The sequence below is a fragment of the Pseudorasbora parva genome, chromosome 25 (genome assembly GCF_024679245.1).
Source record: "Pseudorasbora parva isolate DD20220531a chromosome 25, ASM2467924v1, whole genome shotgun sequence".
Classification (NCBI taxonomy): Eukaryota; Metazoa; Chordata; class Actinopteri; order Cypriniformes; family Gobionidae; genus Pseudorasbora; species Pseudorasbora parva.
In genome coordinates, this window is record NC_090196.1 from 9,421,288 (window position 1) to 9,437,948 (window position 16,661).

A 16,661-nucleotide genomic window follows, 5' to 3' on the forward strand; every position below is an offset into this window, starting at 1 on the left:
CGCTGTGGTTGTAGGGGCCGAGAGTCCAGACAAGACACAGCAGGGCCTGCCCTAATAATGGCTCCTCCATACCGCTCACTCAAGTACCGTACCGGTTTGTGAATACCAGGGAAGACCCTGAGTGAAAGTTATGATGGTAAAGGTCATTCAAGAGCCAGCTGAGACCATGAGGTGATTGTCATTAACTTTTGTGGAGACCAGAACAAAAATGCATTAACTGAATCAGTAAAACTGTGATATTGAACTAATATTTCCATATCATGAGTTTAATCCTGCAGGTCATTAGATATGGCAGCGGAGAATTTGAAGGCATGGTGGTGTCTAAAGATAAGAACAGCTGTTGAAGTTTAAAGAGGAGTCTCTGCTTCTAAAGCACTTTTGTCGGGGGCTTCCCTCCAAGATATATGTAATGCGGCAGGGTGGTCCTCGCCGCTAACCTTTGTGAGATTCTACGAACTGGACGTAGCATCTACAGTTGGGGCACAGGTGTTGTCGTGGTCATGTGCGCTACGGTTTCACACATACGAGCACTTGGTCCTATGGCAATGTGGGTATAAGCGTTCTCACAGCGTTTCGACGCAGCTCGAGTTCCCAGATAGGGAACGCCTCGGTTACGTATGTAACCCTAGTTCCCTGAGGGGAACGAGACGCTGCATCGCCCGGCCATACTCCCGGCATGCCCGTGATCACTTACTTCAGGCTGTTTCAGAAGCTAGTTTCTGTTTGTGTTCGCGGATGCTTTATAGTTTCCGGTCGATGACGTCACCCGCCTATGACGTTCTATCTCCTGATTGGACTGGTTCTACACGCGCTTCACGACGCAATCACGCAGAGGCGTTCTCACATCGTTTCGACGCAATGTATTGTTTTGTAAATCATTAGTTCATCATTAACTAATCAATTCTAAATTACTTATAACTGAATCTACTAAATATATGTAAACTAATTAACAAATCACTCATTAATCATTAATGAACGCGTAGTCATGTTTCATAAATCATTAGTTAATTATTTACTAATCACTTGTCAATGACTTGTAACAGAATTTACAAAAAAATTCATAAAATGTTAGCATATCACTTGATAATCATTTATTAATGTTTTGAATTAGTTCATCATTAACTAACCACTTATAAATTACTTACAACTGAACGTTATTATAAAGTGTTACCTATATTTCTTTTAAACTAAAAATAAGAAAGTATACTTTCAGTCTACTTTTTATATAATTCTGAGAAATATACTGTCACACACTATAAAGAGACAGGAGAATCCATTAGCAAAGAATGACGGTTAATTCAGCACACACAAGTCTGCAAAAATACTCATGAAAAGTCCTAGGACCACAGAAAGTCACTCGTGAACAAGGCAGGAAACAGCAGGCAGAGCAGACGGTGAACACAGAGATCAAACTACCACAGTCGCGGTAAAGGGAAGCAGACATGCAGTGGAGACCTCAGTGGTCGATGCAGGGAAAGCAGTGGGATCACGGCTGAAAATCCTCCTGGAAACGGAACGGGACACCCAGGGAACACGAGAGGTGAAGACACACGGAACACCACCAAGAACTTCCTTGGTAATGAGTGCAGCAGGTGGAGACCATAGACCGTAAAAAAGTGGAGACGATGAGCTCCACAAAAGTGACCACGCCTCCAACACCACTACACAACACAACAGAAGGAGACAATGAAGTGAAGAACCGTGACATATACGTTATGTAGCCTACTTCTCAGAAATATATTCAAAAAGGCATTTAAGTATAGGCTACTTGACATATACTGACAGAAATGTCTAAGTATATACTGGTATATACTTGTTTTTCATGCACTGTAATAAAATATATGATTCATAACTAAGTCATGGCATATGTTTTACATTAACAAATAAAAATTATTTAAATCAAATCAAATCACCTTTATTTATATACAGCTTTGATTTGGCTGCACAGCCGCTCTGGTGAAAACTGTGACGTTATCCACCTAATTTCAATTATCATATAGTGTCAATGCGCCCGATCAGTAATATAGTTGAAATTTAAGTGTCCCCAACTGAGCAAGGCAAAAGCCAAAGGTGACGGTGGCAAGGAACCAAAACTCCTTCAGGGCCAGAATGGAGAAAAAATCTTGGGAGAAAAACGGAGAAAGAAATTAAGTAATTTCAACTTTCTTTTAATAGTTACACAAGAATCAACTTGATTTTTAAGTTGTAATGGTATTAAGTTTATCTTGGTCTATAGAGAAAAAAAAATCTGATTGGTGCTTGCAACACGGAGTTATTACAGTTAATGCCCAGAGCCCCCCTCAGCTAAAACGGCAGCTTTGGGGGCATGCAAGTAAAGGGTGTCTCTGTGCCTCTTAAAAGACACAAAATGCAATTAAAATGTCTGTCCAACATTAACAGGTCCCTTACATGACAACGAGATGCATTTAGCCACTTAGCCATTGTTTAAATTCACCTGTTTTAGGTGTAGCTGGTCTAGCTGTGTCTTGCGCTAAAGTCCCGTGGGGACACAGCGGTAGCCGGAAAAAAGGAGGAAATGCCTCTTGTCCAGTTGGGAAGAGCGTTGTGTGTGTAAAGCAAGATTATTATAAATTACTGCACATCTTTCCTCAAGCCATGTGTGCCCAAATGGAAGGATAAATAAAGTTTACATTACCTCCACAGTGGTTGCACCCGTCTTTAACAACGGAATGGCATTTTTCTTCAACCGGCCCGGCTGTGTTGTGTCTTTGTAAGTTAGTCAAGTGTTCGCTGCAAATTTATACAATTCGGAAAGGCACAAACGCGAACAATTTCTTCTTCACTCGTGAACCCGATCGGATAATCACTCTAGTGATGTCCGGTCATGAACGAATCGTTCTTTTTAACCGGTTCTTTTTAGTGAACCGGGCGAACCAGTTCACCAAATCGGACTAAATCGTTCTAAACGGTTCGCGTCTCAAATCAGCGCTGATCACACATGTTACTTTAGTTACTCACTTTCTGACATGAGTGACAGTCCCTCCGGATATAAATAAACAAATGTCTTGAATTATATGTTGTAACTCCAACCGTTCAATGAACTGAGATATGTTTTGCTGAGCGATCTGATGTACTCACGAGCCGCTGATACTGAGCATGTGCGAGTAACTGAACGAGCAGCGGTCCTCAGGATCAGCAGTACAGAATCGAAAACTGTTTCTCTCGGACACGTTCAATATTGAGAACTGTTGAGCCGAATGAGCAGAGCCTCTTCATAAACACAATGCTCTTCCCCACTGGAATGTTTTTCCAGCAACCGCAGGACTTCAGCGCGAGACACAGCTAGCCGCCTAAAACAGGTGAATTTAAACAATGGCTAAGTGGCTAAACGCATCTCATTGTCATGTAAGGGACCTGTTCATGTTGGACAAAATTGCATTTTGTGTCTGTTTAGAGGCACAAAGACACCCTTTATGTGTATGCCCCCAAAGCTGCCATTTTAGCTGAGTGGGGGGGCTCTGGGAATTAATTTTAATAGCTCACCAAAAGCTGGTCCGACTTCCTCCAATGAGCTGACCTGTCCAAATAAATTCTCAATGCCCTGACAGCAGAGCAGGTGCAGCCTAGCTTCCTCTGCCGTCGCGTGAGGCGGAGGATGAAATGCCTGAAGAAACACCGACCCCATCCCCGTAGATGGGACCTTGGGCACGTAGGGGTGCAAGATAGCTTCCACCCCGGTCTGGGGTGCAAGATAGCTTTCACCCTGCCAGGGGCAAACTCCAAGCAAGTTGGCATTACCGCCAAGGCCTGAAGGTCCCCCACTCTCCTCAGAGAAGTGATAGCGAGGAGAAAAGCTACCTTGAGGGTTAGATTTCTCGCCTCAGCCGACTCCAATGGTTCGAAGGGGGCCTCAACCAGCCCTTCAAGAACCACTGCCAAGTCCTAAGCTGGGACTCTGGGATGAGCCGCAGGCCTTAACCTCCTAGCCCCACGGAGGAACCGTACTACCAAGTGGTGTCTACCCAGCGGGCCCCTGTCTAAAGGCGAGTGGAAAGCCCCTATGGCAGCCACATACACCTTCAGAGTGGATGGGGTCAGACCGGCAGAGAAACGGTCTTGGAGGAACTCCAGCACTGAGGCCCCTGCGCAGTTAACTGGGTCCACCCTCCGTTCTCTACACCAGCTAGTGAAGACATTCCACTTAAGGCTATACAGTTTCCTCGTAGAGGGAGCCCTAGAGCTGCGAATGGTCTCTACGACCTCTTGTGGCAGGCCATCATCTAGATACTGTGCCCCCTCAAGGGCCAGACCCAGAGGTCCCACAGCTCTGGCCTGGGGTGGAATATCATTCCCCCTGCCTGAGACAGCAGATCCCTCCTCAGAGGGACCTGCCATGGGAGGCCATCTAGTAGTGCCACAATGTCGGAGAACCAAGCTCGAGACGGCCACCGGGTTGCCACTAATAGGAGGCTGATGCCCTCCCGGCGGACTCGCTCTAGAACTCCCGGGAGCAGAACGATCGGGGGAAATGCATACAGACGCCGCCTCGGCCACGTCTGTGTCATGGCATCCAGCCCCAGCGGGGCCGGAGGCCTGAGGCCGAACCACAGCGGGCAGTGGGTCGTTTCTAGAGATGCAAACAGATCCACTCCCCGGACCTCAGCCCCTGCCTCGACAGGACGTCTGCTCCCTGGTTCTGGTCCTCTGGGACGTACATCGCTCTGAGAGACGACAGTTTCCCCTGGGACTACAGGAGGATCTGATGCGCCAACCTGCATAGTGGGCTCGACCTCAGACCCCCCTGGTGATTCAGATACGATACAACTGACATGTTGTCGGATCGTATCAGGACATGGTGGCCGTGGAGGTCCGGGAGAAAGCTTCTCAAAGCTTTGTAAACCGCCAACATTTCCAAGCAATTTATATGCCAGGAGGAATGTTAGGGTCCCCACAGACCTCTCGTAAACCGGCCTTCCATGACCGCGCCCCAGCCCGTGAGGGAGGCGTCTGTTGAAAGGATCTTTCTGCAACATAATGCTCCTAACACTGGCCCTTGGGACAGGAACCTCGGATTCTTCCATATGACGAGGGAACGAAGGTATCTGCACGTTACCCTGATCATACGGAAAGGTTTTCCCCTCGAGGAGAACCCCTTGGTTCTAGCCACCACTGGAGGGGCCTCATGTATAGCAGGCCGAACGGAATCACGTTGGACGCTGCTGCCATGAGTCCCAGCAGTCTCTGAAACTGCTTCACAGTGCGGCTGTGGCCTAGCTTCATACCTGAGACCTCCGCCAGTATAGACCCCACCCGTGCAGGGGACATGCTCGCCCGCATCGTGGTCGAGTCCCATACTACACCGAGGAACGTGGTCCTCTGGGCGGGTGTTAACACGCTTTTGGCCGTGTTTAGTCTCAGCCCCAAGCACCTGAGATGGGCTAAAACGACATCTCGATGCCGAATCGCCATCTCGCGCGACTGTGCCATAATGGGCCAGTCGTCGATATAATTCAGTACACGGATGCCCTGAAGCCTCATCGGGGCCAGAGCCGCATCCATACACTTGGTAAAGGTGCGAGGGGAAAGAGCTAGACTGAAAGGAAGCACCCGATATTGGTACGCTTCGCCCCCGAAAGCGAACCTCAGGAACTTCCTGTGGGCAGGAAGGATGGAGACATGAAAGTATGCATCCTTTAGATCTATCGTGATGAACCAGTCCTCGAACTGGATCAGGCTCACGATCATTTGAATTGTGAGCATCTTGAACCTGAATCTCCTCAGAGACCGATTCAAGTACCTCAGATCTAATATTGGACGTAAGCCCCCACCCTTTTTGGGAACAATGAAGTAGCGGCTGTTAAAGCCCGACTCCCTTTCTGGCGGAGGGACCCGTTCTATCGCCTCCTTGACCAGCAGAGACTGCACTTCTTGTTCCATAACCAGCCTCTGGGCCGGGGGGACCACGGTCCAGACCACACCGCTGAATTTCGGTGGTGGAGTTCTGAACTGTAATCTGTACCCCCTTCCCACTGTACTCAGGACCCCGGCAGAAATATTCGGGAGGCATGACCATGCGCCGATATATTCTACTCAATCAAATTTATTTATATAGCGCTTTTACAATCACGATTGTGTCAAAGCAGCTTCACAGTGTCAAACAGGGTAATATTGCGACAAAATTAGATTTGGCTGTACAGCCGTACTGGAGAAAACAGTGATGTTATCAGCTTATTTTAATTTATCATATAGCGACAATGTTGGCAGATCAGTATTATAGTTTATAGAATTAAATAAGACCTAATTCATATATTTTATTTGTATAATAAGTTGAATAACTTTAATCATATTTTTTGTGTCCCCAACTGAGCAAGCCAAGCCAAAGGCGACAGTGGCAAGGAACCAAAACTCCATCGGGGCATGATGGAGAAAAATAAACCTTGGGAGAAACCAGACTCAGTCGGGGTGCCAGTTCTCCTCTGGCCTATTAACACACCGTGTAAGATTATTATTCTGGCAACCTTACAGGTCGGAAATCATATTAGATCGGATTATTCAAAATTTTCAGGGTATCACGGAAGAGACAGATTTATTTAGGATGGGGCGTCAATTACACAAGAGTATGAATACATGAAAGATCGGAATTATTGCGCCGAAGACGGGTTTTGAGCATGTCGTGCCAGTGAGGCAAATTCGGAGGAGACACCATTTGACACGGCTCAGCAGACACTCCAGGATGAGCTGGTCATGTCCAGGCAGGTCCACCATCCGATCCGGACAGGGCCCAGATCCGGGATAAACCTCGGGATAAACAGAGAGACTAACATTAGCGTAGATGTCACTCTTTTTATGATGTAACGAGTACATCAGGTGTTATGGGAAGTGTTCCCGGTTCCGGCTGACCTAGTTAATGCAGCCTAACAATCAGTCAATTGAATTGAATAATGAAAGTTAAAAATGTTCTATGTGTATGCCATAGTAAAGAGATGTGTTTTTAGTCTAGATTTAAACTGACAGAGTGTGTCTGCTTCCCGAACAATGCTAGGAAGACTATTCCACAATTTAGGAGCTAAATAGGAAAATGATCGACCGCCTGCAGTTGATTTAGATATTCTAGGTATTATCAACTGGCCAGAGTTTTGAGACCGCAATCGACGTGATGGGGTATAATGCGTTAAGAGCTCGCTTAAGTACCGGGGAGCTAAACTATTTAGTGCTTTGTAAGTAATAAGCAAGATTTTAAAATGTATGCGATGTTTAATAGGGAGCCAGTGCAGTGTTGACAGAACTGGACTAATATGATCATACTTCCTGGTTCTAGTAAGAACTCTAGCTGCTGCATTTTGGACTAGCTGGAGTTTGTTTATTAAGCGAGCAGGGCAACCACCCAGTAGAGCATTACAATAATCTAGCCTTGAGCTCATGAACGCATGTACTAACTGTTCAGCATTTTGCATTGAAAGCATGTGCCGTAATTTAGATATATTTTTAAGATGATAGAATGCGGTTTTACAGATGCCAGAAACGTGGCTTTCAAATGAAAGATTGGTATCAAAGAGCACACCCAGGTTCCTCACTGACGACGAGGGCTTGACAGAGCACTCATCAATTGTTAGACAGTATTCTCGGTTACTACTTGTGGAGCTTTTCTGTCCAATAATTAAAAATTCAGTTTTATCTGAATTAAGTTGCAGAAAATTACTATTCATCCAATTTTTTATATCAGCTATGCATTCTGTTAATCTTGTGAATTGGTAGGTTTCATCCGGGCGTGAGGAAATATAGAGCTGAGTATCGTCAGCATAACAATGAAAACTAACGCCATGTTTCCTAATGATATCTCCCAGTGGTAGCATATACAGGGTGAAAAGCAACGGTCCTAACACTGAGCCTTGCGGTACCCCATACTGAACTTGTGATCGGTGTGACATCTCTTCATTTACTGCTACAAACTGATAACGGTCAGATAAGTACGATTTAAACCATGCCAAAGCAGTTCCACTAACGCCAACATAATTTTCGATTCTATTCAGAAGAATATTGTGATCGATAGTATCAAATGCAGCGCTAAGATCGAGTAACACTAATAGAGAGATACAACCACGATCAGATGATAAGAGTAAATCATTTGTAACTCTAATTAGAGCAGTCTCAGTGCTATGATACGGTCTAAATCCTGACTGGAAATCCTCACATATACCATTTCTTTCTAAAAAAGAACATAATTGTGAAGACACGGCCTTTTCTAGTATTTTTGATAGAAACGGTAGATTCGAGATTGGCCTGTAATTGACTAATTCTTTAGGATCAAGTTGTGTTTTTTTAATAAGTGGTTTAATTATAGCCAACTTAAAAGTTTTCGGTACATATCCTAATGTCAAAGATGAATTAATGATATTAAGCAGAGGATCTATGACCTCTGGAAGTATCTCTTTTAATAGCCTAGTCGGTATAGGGTCAAGCATACATGTTGTTGATTTTGATGATTTTACAAGTTTAGCCAGTTCTTCTCCTCCTATAGCAGTGAATGAGTGTAATTTTTCCTCAGTGACCCTGCAGTGCTCTGTCTGAAGTGATACTGTAATAGACGGCTGCATGGTTATAATTTTATTCCTAATATTATCAATCTTACTAGTAAAGAAGTTCATAAAGTCATTACTGCTGTGTTGTTTACAAACATCAGAAGCTGAAGCTTTATTTTGTGATAATTTAGCCACTGTATCGAATAAATACTTAGGGTTGTGTTTGTTTTCTTCTAAAAGAGATGAGAAATAAGCAGATCTAGCAGTTTTTATGGCCTTTCTGTATGCAATCATGCTCTCTTTCCACAAATTGCGAAAAACCTCTAGTTTTGTTTTCTTCCAGCTGCGCTCCATTTTTCTGGCTGCTGTTTTAAGGGCCCGAGTGTGCTCGTTGTACCACGGCGTTGGATTATTTGCTTTAATCTTCTTTAAGCGCCGGGGAGCAACTATGTCTAAAGTGCTAGTAAAGAGAGAGTCAATAGTTTCTGTTGCAGCATCAAGTTCCTCTTGGCTATCTGTAATGCTGAGGAGATGGAACTGATGAGGAAGATTATGTACAAAGCAATCTTTAGTCGCAGCGGTTATCGTCCTGCCATATTTGAAGCGAGGGGATGGCTTTGCAGCCTTAGGTAAATTAAGTATACATGATATTAGGTAATGATCTGAGATGTCATCGCTCTGCTGCAGAATTTTAACAGTATCAACATTTATTCCATGTGACATTATTAGATCTAAAGTATGATTAAGGCGATGAGTGGGTCCTGATACGTGTTGTCTAACTCCAATAGAGTTTAGAATGTCTCTAAATGCCAATCCCAATGCGTCTTTTTCATTGTCTACGTGGATATTAAAATCCCCAACAATTAGTACTTTATCTACAGCTAATACTAACTCCGATACAAAACCAGCAAATTCTTTGATAAAGTCTGTATTGTGCCCTGGTGGCCTGTATACAGTAGCCAACACAAATTCTACTAGGGGAACCAGCCTCTCGAGGCTGGTCTCTGTTACCCACCGAACCTCCTGCCCGACCCCCTGAAGCGGCTATCCGGCAGAGCTTAGTTGGGGAGGATTTTCAGTGTGCGCACGCATTTGCTGCCCCGCCGCAGGTCGATTTTGAGGCGGCTGGGATGGCGCACGTATGCGGGAAACCGATGAGGCCCAAAGCGTTGTTAACGGCGGGAGCACAGCATCGATTTCCCCAGAGCTGCGGGTTCGGAACGACCTCGGTCGTCCGCCCCCGGGAGGGCCAGCTCTGAGTGTACCTGCCGCAGCTAGGACCGCTTGCCAGAAGCCTTCTTCGCCTGAAGGACTTCTCTTAAGTCGCCCTTTGGCTTAGAAGACTTCTGGCGAGAACGCCGCCTCCTTTGCCAAGCTCCCTCGGGAGGGGCGCGGGAAGCGATGCTCTCTTTTTGCGCCTGCCTGTAAGCGGCGCTGGTGGATGGCCAGGACTGGCCACCAGAGACCTCCCTGCTGGCTACAGGAGGCCACTGGCGGCGAGGGAGGTACTGCCGGAAAGCCGCCGACTGCTTCCTCACCTCCTGGAATCTCTCGACAACGCTGTTCACTGCGTCGCCGAAGAGACCCACAGGAGCTATCGGGGAATCCAAAAGGAAGGATTTCTCCTTCTCCTTCATCCCGATAGATTCAGCCAGAGGTGTCTCTCCACGCACACCATGCCAGCCATAGAGCGGCCGATGGCACGGGCCATCTCTTTGGTGACGCGGAGAGACAAGTCGGTTTCTTTCCGCAGCTCAGTAATGTCGTCCGGGGACGGACCCTCTCCCTCATCGAGCTCTTTAAGGAGCTCAGCTTGGTAGGCCTGCAGTACCGCCATGGTGTGCAGGCAGCTACCAGCTCTCCCGGCCAGGACAGGGGCTTTCAGGGACGCTGCTGCCTCGGGAGACAGATAGCTCGCTAACGCCTCCTCGACGCGAGGCAGCGTCCCGTAGCCAGCCTCGGCCGTACCCACGACACACCCGAAATCGAGGACTGGGGGTGTCGATAGGCGCGCCAAGTACGGTTTTCCCCAGGATTAACTCATTGTGTAAATCCAGGAAAAACGGCAAGCCCCTGCGTGGCGGCTGAACACGCTTTTTGAAGAAGCGTCCATCCAACCTGCTCACAGGCTGAACTTCCACCTCTTCCTGTGGGCAGTCGATGTTAAGTTTGGCCACAGCACATGTCAGCACGTCCACGAGCTCTTCTTGAGCGGGAGAGTGAAGAGGTGAATTCACCTGCACTCCGCCCGCCTCCAGGCTGAACTGATCTGACCCCTTGGAATCAGACATCATCAGCACTGGGTTATCGCCCTCATGGGAAGATGCCACGGCGCGGGCTTCCTCACGAGGCGGAAGAGCGTCTGAATCATCGGACGAGGATTGGGAAGATGCCTCAGCATGCCTGCCTCCCGTCGCGAGATCCAGTTGTGAGCCCCAGGATCTACGCCGCCACGCTGCCTCGACAGACTGTTGTGTTCACTTAATGTCATATGGTAGAATGCCACTAGGGGGAGTTGTGGTTTGATGTAAAACAAAATGCATGTAACAGAAGAAGTGGAGAATGGGATATGCAGTACTAGTAAAGACACCATGTGAGTTACTTCCGTGTGATATCTCTTGATTTATATGAGTACATAACAAACTGGCGACGAGGATGGCAGTTCATCTTCCTCCGACATACTTACACTGTCCTGGTGAGCCTACAATTTCATTTGGAATATGGACGCAAATGTTTGAGAACTACCTGCTGGCGATTCATGCAGAGGGAGGTGACTGGCCTGACACACGTAAGCGTGCTACATTGCTTCACTGCCTCGGAACAGAAGCACAGAGAATTTTCTACACTCTTCCTAACACGGGTACGACTTACGCATCTGCACTCACCGTTCTTAGGGCGCACTTTGTTCCAAAAGTGAATGTCATTGCGGAACGACATCAATTTCGGCAAAGGGAACAAAGACATGATGAAAATATCCAGCAATATGTGGCCGCGCTCCGTGATATGGTGTCATTATGTGCATTTGATGATAAGGAAGATGAAATGCTGAGGGATCAAATTGTTAAGAAAGTGTACAGAAGTCGAATTCGTGAACTTTTATTGCTCGAAGCGGATCTAACGTTAGAGAGGGCAATACAAATTGCAATTCAAGTGGAAAATGCGATGGCTAATGCAAGTGAATTTGCGAAGCCTGCCGAATTACCAGTTCAAAGACTGCACATGAGAAAAAAAAAAGAGAATGCACGTAGAGGTACACAAGAAAAGCTGCAGAGTAAAACGAAAGTATATTCGGAATGCAAATGCTACCGTTGTGATTCCGGCAGTCATCTAGCAAATTCCAAACAGTGCCCAGCTTTAAACAAGACCTGTAAGTTATGCGGCAGAATTGGACATTTTGCAAAAGTGTGTCGCTCGGCAAGGAAACATAACATCCGTGAAATTGAAGTTCCTGAACTGACGGTGTTGTACATGACCAGTACGTCTCCTGCTACTGACAAGATTGTGTGTAACATTGAAGTGGGCACATTGTCAGGCTCTACAATGCAGGAATTCATTGTTGATACAGGATCTTCTGTATCTTTGCTCTCAGAGCGTATATATAAACAATACTTTTCTGAGCTGCCCCTTGAACAGTCTGATGTGCGTCTTGTCACATATGCAAAAGAAAACCTTCCGGTGCTGGGATGTATTAAGACGTGTGCACAACATGGAGATTATTCAGTACCTGCTGTATTCTATATTGTGAAAAGTGGAAACCCATTGATGGGAATGGATTTAATATCTTCCTTGAACCTGTGCATAAAAGGGAATAAAGTACTCACCCACAAACACGCTGTAGAACAGGTGTCTCATTCTGCAATGCCAAGCTTCGGCTGTGCAAAGAACTTTGTACATAAAGTGAAATTGCGTGAAAATGCTGTTCCTGTGCAACAGAAGCTGCGCAGATTGCCCTTTACTGTAAGGGATGCTGTGTCAGCGGAGCTAAACCGTCTGTTAGCAGCTGACATAATTGAAAGAGTATATGCCTCACCCTGGGTATCGCCCATTGTAGTGACTAAGAAGAAGTCTGGAGATATCAGAATGTGTGCGGATCTTAGAGAGCCCAACAAAGCAATTGTGGTGGACAGCTATCCCATTCCACTCATTGAGGAACTATTTTCACAGTTAAGAGGTGCTGTGATGTTTTCCACAATTGATCTGGCAAATGCATATCATCAGGTTCCACTACATGAGGAAAGCAGAGACCTGACTGCATTTATAACACAGGATGGCCTATTCCGCTTTAAGAGAGTCTGTTATGGGTTAGCGTCAGCCCCAGCAGCATTTCAAAAACTGATGTCTACCATTCTTAAAGATGTTCCCGGTGTCCAGTTTTATTTGGATGATATAATTGTGTTTGGGGATTCTGCTGCCAGTCATGATGCTCACCTTAAAGCAGTTCTGCACAGACTACAAGAAGCAGGCTTGCGTCTAAATGATAAAAAATGTAAATTCCACCAGGAGAAACTCACATTCTTGGGACATACCATTTTAAAAGAAGGACTGATCCCAGACAACAGCCACCTGGAGGCAATACAAAACGCCCCAGCTCCTGCCGATGCGTCCACACTTAGATCGTTTCTGAGTCTTACCGCTTGGTATGCTAAATTTATTCCGAGCTATGCAGCAGTCGTTGAGCCTATGAGAGATGTGCTCAGAGGAGACGCAAAGTTCACATGGACCACCAATGCACACAGAAGTTTCCAGAAATCGAAAGAATTGATTGCAGAGAGCACTGCATTGGCTTTATTTAATCCTGCTTTGCCCACAATTGTAACGACTGATGCTTCGGACTATGGCATTGGTGGAATCTTGACTCAGATCCACCCTGATATGTCAGAAAGGACTGTGGCTTTTGCGTCCAGAACTTTGACAGCTCCAGAGAGGAAATATTCTGTGGTTGAAAAAGAAGCTCTCGCTTGTGTCTGGTCCATTGAGCGCTGGAGAACGTACCTGTGGGGCAAACGATTCAAATTAAGAACAGACCACCAAGCCCTGACTACTCTGTTGACAACGAAGGGCATGAGACGCGCGGGACTTAGAGTGGCTCGATGGTCTGCTAGACTGCTCTGTTTCAATTATGATGTGGAGTACAAACGCGGAGCTGACAACCGAGTAGCCGACTGCCTATCCCGTTTGCCACTGCCAAATGAAATGAACGACGATTCAGACTCCGAACCAGAAACTGTAGCTGCCATCACCACCCTACTGTCAGCTGTTCCGGTTGCTGAGTTTGCTGCTGAAAGCTCTTCCTGCCCCGAGCTCATTAAACTGCGTCACTATATCGAGAACGGCTGGCCTGCAACATCTAAAACATTACCTGCTAATGTACTGCCTTATTTCCCAGTAAGAGATGAACTGTCTGTGCATGACTCTTATGTGCTAAGAGGAACGCATAGACTGATCGTGCCACTTAGCTTACGTGCACGTTTGGTCACCCTGGCACATGAAAGCCATCAGGGAATTGTAAGGACCAAATAGCGACTCAGAGATCTATACTGGTGGCCCAAGATGGATTCGCTTGTACAGTCCACAATCGCAACCTGTGTCACCTGCCAACTTAACGATAAGACAGCTAGAACCACACATGCACCACTGACCCCAGTCGAGTATCCAGCCGGTCCATGGCAGAAACTGGGCATTGATGTGGTGGGCCCTTTTGAGATAGGCCCTGTTAGCTGCAGATATGCCATTACATTGATTGACTACCATTCTAAATGGCCGGAGGTTGCATTCGCACCTCACATGACTGCGTCTGTTGTTACTAGTTTTCTGAGATCGGTGTTCGGTCAGAAGGGGAATCCTCTGGAGATTGTCACCGACAATGGACCTCAGTTCCTGTCATCTGAGTTTAAACAGTTCCTGCAAGAAAGAGATGTCAAGCACATTCGCACCTCCATATACCATCCTGAAGGAAATGGAGCAGTTGAACGTTGGAATAAGGTACTGAAGAATGCCATTCTGACTGCGGAGAGAGAGAGAGCTCCATGGACATCATTAATCGTAGAATTCTTGCAAACTCTCGTGTCACATTTGGCACCCCTGCCGACAGATTTCACTTTGGGTGAACAATCAGAATCAGTTTCTGTGTCACCACTGAAAAGTATCAACATCCAAGCAGAGAGGCATCGTTGTAGAAGGAAGCCAATGTGGTTGAAAGATTATGTAACGTAAGGTCTCACAGTAAGAAGAAAATAAGAGAAGAAAGTGACAGTCAACTCAAAGGGATAATTATTGGTTAAAGTTGAACTGTACTAATGCACATATAATGTTCATGTTGTACATGCTTTGTTATTAGAGCATTGTTATTAGAGCATTATTCTACACATAGTGGAATATAAAAATATTTGAAGTAACTGTTAAACTGTTATATTGTTGGTAATGTTCTAGGCAATGCAGTACATATGTAATTAATTAAGTTCGGGGGAGATGTTGTGTTCACTTAATGTCATATGGTAGAATGCCACTAGGGGGAGTTGTGGTATGATGTAAAACAAAATGCATGTAACAGAAGAAGTGGAGAATGGGATATGCAGTACTAGTAAAGACACCATGTGAGTTACTTCCGTGTGATATCTCTTGATTTATATGAGTACATAACACAGACGTGGGACCGGATCCACGGGGCTCGCGAGCCTGGCCGCTCTCAGTAAACACGGTGAGTGCAGCACCCGGAGCGGCAGCCTCTCGCACTCGCTACAGGTGGCACCCTCAAGCGCCGCCTGAGCGTGCTGCGCCCCGAGACACTGCACACACAGCTGGTGTGTGTCCGAGCCCGTAATGTAATGCGGGCACGGATGAACACACCTTCTGAACTGCTCGCTTGCCATGCTTGAAGACTGGTGACAGACAAAAGTAAATAGACAAACAATATTCACACAGAGCGCCTCGCTGAAGAGCAAAGACTGTCTTTCGTTTGGGGCGGCGCCTTCTTATAGCTTCCACGTATGCCGTCGCCTACTACGTCATGACGTTGCACCAATCAGATTGGTGGCTGATTTCATTCATACTTCAGAGCCGTCACGCTGGGGGCGTTCCCAGAGTGCCGTCACTCGACGACGCAGTGTTGAGTTCCCTCGATAAAGGGAACTGCTGTTGAACACACTAGAAACACTTCCTGGTAATTTGGTGTGTGGTTTTCATTTCTCCCTGTTTTATGAAGGACCACCCTCTTTGAATATGCTTGGCCTCGCTCCTGACTGAGACTTTAGCCGTTTTCACATTCCTGTGTAAGACTGAAGAGGGTTTTTGCTTGTTTTGACCAGATAAAGCAACTTGAAAGTGAGTACCATAAATTATTTCTTTACATTTATAATGTATTTTGTAATTGTTTTTTGTTTTACATTGTGCCATGATCGTAACATGTTTACTTCTGTTTTTCTTTAAAACTTATTATGTAGTGCAATAACTTTTAAAGTATCTGTGGTATTTTGATTCAATAAAAATAATTTTTTTTAAAAAGTATTTTGGAGTGTTTGTCAGAAAATTTGGGCTCTGCTACAGAAGAACCAGTTATAAGATTTTAAATACAAAGATAAAAAGTGCACATATGCTGGGAAGGATTACCAAGAAAAAGTCAACAGAAAAGTCTAGATTTCACTGTATAAAATACTTAGACAATGTGATTTTTAGCTGATGATGTGCTGTGAATGCAGTGCCAAGCTCAAAATGAAAGGAGATTTCACAATGAATTTCCTGTTGCTTTATTTGATTGTGAAACTAACTTTGGTTTACTGGTTTGTAGAGACAATAGGGTCTTATTTTAACATGCGTTATTGAAGTAGTTTTCAATTTTACTTCATTTTCTTTGATTATTTATTTTGTGCTATGCCTTTAATTGGGAAAAAGTAAAATGACCAGAACAGTGGTTTTATCAGGAACGAGGAAATGCAGTGCATTGGTTTAAGTATGTTTCACTTCTCCTTTCATTATAATGAATATGAGGAATAGATGCCCCTAAAACTTTCTACATTTTTTACATGTATTATTGCCTTCATTTTTAACTGACGTTTGTTTTTCCAGATTGCATTTGTTTCAATTTCTTCTTCATTCAATGTGCATAAATCATTATTATTATATTATTATCATATTATTAGTATTATAAAAAGCTGTCAGTTGAAAAGTTGCTATAGCTATTGATAT

General features: G+C 45.3%; 1 protein-coding gene across 1 annotated transcript in view; it reads left to right on the forward strand.

The window, feature by feature from the left end:
• Positions 1-15,657: 15,657 nt before the first annotated feature.
• The window catches only part of LOC137064785 (mixed lineage kinase domain-like protein), a 59,330-nt gene continuing 58,326 nt past the window's right edge, over positions 15,658-16,661 (forward strand). The window contains exon 1 of the mRNA XM_067436299.1: positions 15,658-15,800. The gene's annotated coding sequence lies outside the window, so the exon portion shown is untranslated. The remainder of the gene's footprint in view (positions 15,801-16,661) is intronic.